Here is a 7,747-nt window from a genome sequence, read left to right on the forward strand (position 1 = left end):
CTGTGGAACCAGCTGCCAGTTTGGGAGGCAGAGCCTTCAGTTATCAGGCCCCTCTCTGTGGAACCAGCTGCCAGTTTGGGAGGCAGAGCCTTCCGTTATCAGGCCCCTCTCTGTGGAACCAGCTGCCAGTTTGGGAGGCAGAGCCTTCAGTTATCAGGCCCCTCTCTGAGGAACCAGCTGCCAGTTTGGGAGGCAGAGCCTTCAGTTATCAGGCCCCTCTCTGTGGAACCAGCTGCCTGTTTGGGAGGCAGAGCCTTCAGTTATCAGGCCCCTCTCTGTGGAACCAGCTGCCAGTTTGGGAGGCGGAGCCTTCAGTTATCAGGCCCCTCTCTGTGGAACCAGCTGCCAGTTTGGGAGGCGGAGCCTTCAGGTATCAGGCCCCTCTCTGTGGAACCAGCTGCCTGTTTGGGAGGCGGAGCCTTCAGTTATCAGGCCCCTCTCTGAGGAACCAGCTGCCAGTTTGGGAGGCAGAGCCTTCAGTTATCAGGCCCCTCTCTGTGGAACCAGCTGCCAGTTTGGGAGGCGGAGCCTTCAGTTATCAGGCCCCTCTCTGTGGAACCAGCTGCCAGTTTGGGAGGCAGAGCCTTCAGTTATCAGGCCCCTCTCTGTGGAACCAGCTGCCAGTTTGGGAGGCAGAGCCTTCAGTTATCAGGCCCCTCTCTGTGGAACCAGAGCCTTCAGTTATCAGGCCCCTCTCTGTGGAACCAGCTGCCAGTTTTAGAGGCAGAGCCTTCAGTTATCAGGCCCCTCTCTGTGGAACCAGCTGCCAGTTTGGGAGGCAGAGCCTTCAGTTATCGGGCCCCTCTCTGTGGAACCAGCTGCCAGTTTGGGAGGCAGAGCCTTCAGTTATTAGGCCCCTCTCTGTGGAACCAGCTGCCAGTTTGGGAGGCAGAGCCTTCAGTTATCGGGCCCCTCTCTGTGGAACCAGCTGCCAGTTTGGGAGGCAGAGCCTTCAGTTATCAGGCCCCTCTCTGTGGAACCAGCTGCCAGTTTGGGAGGCAGAGCCTTCAGTTATCGGGCCCCTCTCTGTGGAACCAGCTGCCAGTTTGGGAGGCAGAGCCTTCAGTTATCAGGCCCCTCTCTACCTAGGAGATCCTAGGTGATGGATCCTGGGTGATGGATCCTGGATGATGGATCCTAGGTGATGGATCCTGGATGATGGATCCTGGGTGATGGATCCTGGGTGATGGATCCTGGGTGATGGATCCTGGGTGATGGATCCTGGGTGATGTATCCTAGGTGATGGATCCTGGGTGATGGATCCTGGGTGATGGATCCTAGGTGATGGATCCTGGGTGATGGATCCTGGGTGATGGATCCTGGGTGATGGATCCTGGGTGATGGATCCTGGATGATGGATCCTAGGTGATGGATCCTGGATGATGGATCCTGGGTGATGGATCCTGGGTGATGGATCCTGGGTGATGGATCCTAGGTGATGGATCCTGGGTGATGGATCCTGGGTGATGGATCCTGGGTGATGGATCCTGGGTGATGGATCCTGGATGATGGATCCTAGGTGATGGATCCTGGATGATGGATCCTGGGTGATGGATCCTGGGTGATGGATCCTGGACGATGGATCCTGGGTGATGGATCCTGGGTGATGGATCCTGGGTGATGGATCCTAGGTGATGGATCCTGGAAGATGTATCCTGGGTGATGGATCTTAGGTGATGGATCCTGGATGATGTATCCTAGGTGATGGATCCTGGGTGATGGATCCTGGGTGATGGATCCTGGGTGATGGATCCTGGGTGATGGATCCTGGATGATGTATCCTGGGTGATGGCTCCTGGGTGATGGATCCTGGGTGATGGATCCTGGATGATGGATCCTGGATGATGGATCCTGGGTGATGGCTCCTGGGTGATGGATCCTGGGTGATGGATCCTGGATGATGGATCCTGGGTGATGGATCCTAGGTGATGGATCCTGGATGATGGATCCTGGATGATGGATCCTAGGTGATGGATCCTGGGTGATGGATCCTGGATGATGGATCCTAGGTGATGGATCCTAGGTGATGGATCCTAGGTGATGGATCCTGGATGATGGATCCTAGGTGATGGATCCTGGATGATGGATCCTGGATGATGGATCCTAGGTGATGGATCCTGGGTGATGGATCCTGGATGATGGATCCTAGGTGATGGATCCTAGGTGATGGATCCTGGGTGATGGATCCTGGATGATGGATCCTGGGTGATGGATCCTGGATGATGGATCCTGGGTGATGGATCCTGGGTGATGGATCCTGGACGATGGATCCTGGGTGATGGATCCTGGGTGATGGATCCTGGGTGATGGATCCTAAGTGATGGATCCTGGATGATGTATCCTAGGTGATGGATCCTGGATGATGTATCCTGGGTGATTGATCCTAAGTGATGGATCCTGGATGATGTATCCTAGGTGATGGATCCTAGATGATGGATCCTGGATGATGTATCCTAGGTGATGGATCCTGGGTGATGGATCCTGGATGATGTATCCTGGGTGATGGATCCTAGGTGATGGATCCTGGATGATGTATCCTAGGTGATGGATCCTGGGTGATGGATCCTGGTTGATGGATCCTAGGTGATGGATCCTGGATGATGTATCCTAGGTGATGGATCCTGGATGATGGATCCTGGGTGATGGATCCTAGGTGATGGATCCTGGATGATGTATCCTAGGTGATGGATCCTGGATGATGGATCCTAGGTGATGGATCCTGGGTGATGGATCCTAGGTGATGGATCCTGGGTGATGGATCCTGGATGATGGATCCTGGATGATGGATCCTGGGTGATGGATCCTGGATGATGGATCCTAGGTGATGGATCCTGGGTGATGGATCCTGGATGATGTATCCTAGGTGATGGATCCTGGGTGATGGATCCTGGTTGATGGATCCTAGGTGATGGATCCTGGATGATGTATCCTAGGTGATGTATCCTAGGTGATGGATCCTGGATGATGGATCCTGGGTGATGGATCCTAGGTGATGGATCCTGGATGATGTATCCTAGGTGATGGATCCTGGATGATGGATCCTGGATGATGGATCCTGGGTGATGGATCCTAGGTGATGGATCCTGGATGATGGATCCTGGATGATGTATCCTGGGTGATGGATCCTGGGTGATGGATCCTGGGTGATGGATCCTGGACGATGGATCCTGGGTGATGGATCCTGGGTGATGGATCCTGGGTGATGGATCCTGGGTGATGGATCCTGGACGATGGATCCTGGGTGATGGATCCTGGGTGATGGATCCTGGATGATGGATCCTGGGTGATGGATCCTGGGTGATGGATCCTGGACGATGGATCCTGGGTGATGGATCCTGGATGATGGATCCTGGGTGATGGATCCTGGATGATGGATCCTAGGTGATGGATCCTGGATGATGGATCCTGGATGATGTATCCTAGGTGATGGATCCTAGGTGATGGATCCTAGGTGATGGATCCTGGATGATGGATCCTGGGTGATGGATCCTGGGTGATGGATCCTGGATAATGGATCCTAGATGATGAATCCTGGGTGATGGATCCTGGAGGATTGATCCTAGGTGATGGATCCTGGATGATGGATCCTGGGTGATGTATCCTGGGTGATGGAACCTGAATTGGGTCTAACTTGGACAACATGTGTTGTGATTTAGTGCTTAATGAATGACACAGAGCTGCAGTGTTGACCCGTGTCCATCATAGGAAGCTCTACGGTGGACAGCAGCATCAGTGAAGATGTCCTGTTCAACCAGGAAACTCTGTGAGTGTTTCCTTGAGTCAGCTCTGAGTTCAGTGATGAACTGAGACAGTGAATGCATCACAGCAGGTCTGGAGGTCCAGTTGTTTGTTGGTAACGCAGCAGCAAAGCGGAGGTCAGATGACTGAATCAACTCTTTAAATGTTAATGAGGTGATATTAGAGGCCAGTCAGGCGTTTACAGTGGCACCAGCACGGGCTGGATGAATTTTACATGAACCGCTGCCTCATCTGTTCCCTGAGCCTCTGCAGTCCATCGGGACTCTGCAGTCCATCGGGGGCTGCTGTGGGGCTCGTTCAGTTTGTTAAAGAGATGTCAGATACATGAAAGCATCTTCTCCGTGGTCGTAAAAATAGATCGGAGCGTCAGAACAGAGCGCGTCACGTGCCCACAGAGCCGTGCTGGCTTTGTGTCCTAATGCACGGATCAAAGGCCTCTGCATCGACCCCGAGGGGCAGCAAAGGGGCAGCAGCACGCCGAGGAGGGGCAGCAGCACGCCGGGGAGGGGCAGCAGCACGCCGAGGAGGGGCAGCAGCACGCCGAGGAGGGGCAGCAGCACGCCGGGGAGGGGCAGCAGCACGCCGGGGAGGGGCAGCAGCACGCCGGGGAGGAGCAGCAGCACGCCGGGGAGGAGCCGAGCGGCAGCAGCTCCTCCTCAGCGGGATCAGAACGGGCCCTTAGAAAGGGGGCCTGGGGGTGGTGTCTGCCTTTTGAAATGTAATAATTTGTGTGCAGGACATATTTTGATACGATTTTTCCTTCTTTGTTTTTCCAACTGTCCTTTTAGGTACATCGGGGGGTTGACCTATCAGATGGTCTGATAAGATACTTGAAGATCTTGCACAAAACACAGAAGTAGACTTTCTTGTTCCACTTCATGGACATTGCTTTTGTGAATGCATCTTGCACAAAGAACATGGCGGAAGCAGAGGTGAGGTCCTTTGCACCAGAAGGCATTCAGGGAGACCTTAGCCCTGGAGTTGGCAGAGACGGGGTCTACCACCACAGCTGAATCTGGGCCATTTCTTGCCAGTCATCACAAACCTGTGCACACATCAGGACGCAGCACAACTGGATGCTGGAGGTGCAGACACTGCCAGACTAAGACTCCTGTGAAGTGTGCCACATGTGATGTGCCTCTCTGCTTTGTGCCAGGCAGAGACCGCTACAATGATTAGCATGTTGCCAACAGCAAATAATGTTAATACAATTGTGAATACTGTTTAGTATGGTTTGCTATGTCATTATTTATGTATATAAACTAATTGCATTTAGACCATAATATTTGTTTGGACTTTTATTGCATGCACAAAGCTCTGGTTGTAGACTAAATGTGTTTGTGCTTCTGATACTCTTTGTCAGTAATTCCCACATAGGATCTGGATGTGGGATAAGACAGTCCCAAGTGTAACCTTTCATTAGAGCCCAAGATCATGACTGTGTGTTGAAGCATTCAGGAATGGCTGGCTCTCCAAATGGCACAGCTTTGGCACAGCTTTGGCACAGCTTTGGCACAGCTTTGGCACAGCTTTGGCACAGCTTTGGCACAGCTTTGGCACAGCTTTGGCACAGCTTTGGCACAGCTTTGGCACACCTGGTCCTATCCTTAGACAAACCTGTACAAAATACTCAGCTTTTGTTGTATTACAGTCAAATTTGAAGTGGGACTAAGTAAGACTTCAGGCTGTGGTCCCATAGTGTTTTTCAGTCCGCAGCCCTATGCTAAAGTCACTTTTATAACACATATTTAGGAAGAAAAATCAGGCAGACATAAAAATCCATCTCTTTCACTGTATTCAAGCTCATATTGCTCTGTGACAGTAGCACTTACAGAGATTCTGACTGTTGTGGGGGGAAATTCAGAGTGTTTTCTTTCAAAAGAGACCTCAACCAGGCCTCTACTCCAAGTGGTTCAAGTGCAGCTTTCAATTTACTTTGGGTATGCTTTTTTTTAGAAGTTGCAGGGAAAAATTGCCCGCCTGTTAAGGGGTTAACCTCTTATTAAAGGAGTAGTGCAACATTTTGATAAGATTCTCTGATAACTCGGGTGCCAACACCAGATGTACAGTTTAAATAACGTTTCCTTTTAATTCCAAGTTTTTAATATCATTAAAAAGCTGAGTTTTTCCCTGTTTTGTCTGAGTTTCTGTTCCATAAACACAGTTTTTATCACCGGCTGAGGACCAGATGATGTTTATTATGGTCCTGATTAATTTGAAAGAGCGTGAACCGTGACGACTGGAGCAGAAAGTCTCTGATAACATCAGAAACGTGACTCAGCAGCCTCAGGAGCCAATCAGAACGCGTCAGAGTGGGACTGAGCGCCCTGAGCTGAACATCATAACCGCAGTAAGTGACCCACATTAAGCCGGTGTGACACCTCAGAGCTGTGGGGAAGCTGGTAAAACCAGCAGGGACTCTGCGGGCTGGAGCTCCTCCTGGTGGCCAGTCTGAGTTACTGCACCTTTTCTCTCCCAGATGTTGCCCGCCACAGCTTCTGCACCTGCTGAGCTTGTTGCTGGGCACCATGAATACCTGCCTCACTTTATTTCACCTGTAACTCACCTTCATGTGATCTGAATTTAGCTCAACATCAACTTTTAATCACCTGTAAAGGTGACGTATTCTGCTCTTTTTAACTACTTTCTGAGGTCTTATTGAGACGGGCTTTGGTTTAAATACGCTCAGCGGTTCTCATTAGCTAAACTGTTAGCGTTAGCTGCTGCTAAAGGAGAAAATAACTCCTTAGAAGTTGGTGTACATCACTTTCATTAGCTAAGCTGTTAGCTTTAGCTGTTAGCGTTAGCTGCTGCTAAAGGAGAAAATAACTCCTTAGAAGTTGGTGTACGTCACTTTCATTAGCTAAGCTGTTAGCGTTAGCTGCTGCTAAAGGAGAAAATAACTCCTGAGAAGTTGGTGTACGTCACCTTCATTAGCTAAGTTGTTAGCTTTAGCTGTTAGCGTTAGCTGCTGCTAAAGGAGAAAATAACTCCTTAGAAGTTGGTGTATGTCGCTTTCATTAGCTAAGCTGTTAGCGTTAGCTGCAGCTAAGCTCAGCCCCTTATCACCTGCTTTTCACCTGTTCTCCGGACGTCCTGCCACACCTGCGTGCACCTACCTGTACGGCATGCTGCTCTGCTCCATGGTGACGTCACACTCCTTCAGGTAGATCTCCAGGCGCCGCCTCTCCATCAGCCTCCTGGCGGCGTCCAGAATGTGAGACGCCAGCATGGACTCCTCCTTGTCCTTCACCTCCCTCCTGCCGTCACTTTTCTCCGGTTTCCCAGAGTTCCTTCTGTTCAGCTTGGGCTTCTTGGTGAAGCCGTACAGCTCCTCCACGCTGAGTTTCCCTCCTTTTCCTCCAGACATCCCCGCTGAAGGTCCAGCGGCTCCGGCTGCTGAAGCCCTGCCGGCAAACATGGTTCCTCCTGAGGTGAAGAAGAGGCTGGAGTCAGGTGACAGGCTGAAAGTTCCTCAGGGCTCCATTCTGGGCCCTCATCCTTTTCCTTTTAAACCAGCTAACTCCACCTGCTAACTCCACCAGCTAACTCCACCTGCTAACCCCACCAGCTAACTCCACCAGCTAACTCCACCTGCTAACTCCACCAGCTAACTCCACCTGCTAACCCCACCAGCTAACTCCACCAGCTAACTCCACCTGCTAACTCCACCAGCTAACTCCACCTGCTAACTCCACCAGCTAACTCCACCTGCTAACTCCACCAGCTAACTCCACCACCTAACTCCACCTGCTAACTCCACCTGCTAACTCCACCAGCTATCGGCCGTGGCTCAGTGGTTAGAGTCGGTCGTCCAATAACCAGAAGGTTGGCGGCTCGATTCCCACTCTCGCCACTCAAAAAAGATTGGTGGATGTGATAGCTGGAGGGGTGTCAGTCCACCTCCTTGTCACGGCTGAGGTGCCCTTGAGCAAGGCACCGTACCCCCCATGCTCCCCGGGCGCTTCATGGCTGCCCACCGCTCCAG

The sequence above is a fragment of the Odontesthes bonariensis genome, chromosome 19 (assembly GCF_027942865.1).
Source record: "Odontesthes bonariensis isolate fOdoBon6 chromosome 19, fOdoBon6.hap1, whole genome shotgun sequence".
Lineage (NCBI taxonomy): Eukaryota > Metazoa > Chordata > Actinopteri > Atheriniformes > Atherinopsidae > Odontesthes > Odontesthes bonariensis.